The sequence below is a fragment of the Sinocyclocheilus grahami genome, unplaced genomic scaffold (genome assembly GCF_001515645.1).
Source record: "Sinocyclocheilus grahami isolate Dianchi unplaced genomic scaffold, SAMN03320097.WGS_v1.1 scaffold2243.1, whole genome shotgun sequence".
Taxonomy (NCBI): domain Eukaryota; kingdom Metazoa; phylum Chordata; class Actinopteri; order Cypriniformes; family Cyprinidae; genus Sinocyclocheilus; species Sinocyclocheilus grahami.
The window spans coordinates 10,812-11,506 of record NW_015507422.1 but is presented as its reverse complement, the minus strand read 5'-3'; positions in this window follow the sequence as shown (position 1 = coordinate 11,506).

The following is a 695-nucleotide window of genomic DNA, read 5'->3' as shown; positions in this document are numbered from 1 at the left end:
GAGGTTTTCTGTCCTGTAACATTTTTTGGTTGATTTTTTTTATTAGTCTGGGATAGGGTGCAAGGTAGTGTGAACTGTAGGGAAATAAGGAAATACCTTTCTGGGACAACTCCAAAGTTCTCCAAAAGAATTAGTGCCCACCATCTCCTGATTTTTGGAAAGTCATGCTTTAAGACAGAAATACAGAGAAATCTTATAAATATCAAAACAGCATGAAATCCATGTGCTCCTAATTACTTACAGATGTAAAGTCAAAGGGGGCTTCCAACACAACGTGTAGAGCATACTAAAAAAACAGCAAAATTTAAGAAAAAGTCAAATCATAATTAAAATGAGGCAAAAGGAGTTTGAAAGATGAAAGATAGCAATGCCATTGTTTAGGGATCCCAGAAGAAACAAACTGATACTGTCAATACATTAAATTGGAAGGCAAGCATTAGTTTATTTATAGCAAAACATGATTTGCCTTACCATCAACATGAAGACTCCACAGTCCACATAGCCAATCTGTTGGGGGACATCCTTAAAAAAAATGAAAAAGAAAAATATTTAGGTTGTAAGAGATTTAGAAGATATGTCCCAATTACAAAACTAACCTTGTTTTTTAGTAGCATCCATGTGCCAGGTGCAATTTTAGTCATCTTACTGAAACAAAAATACACAAATAATAACAACAAAAGTTCATATGAAAGAGT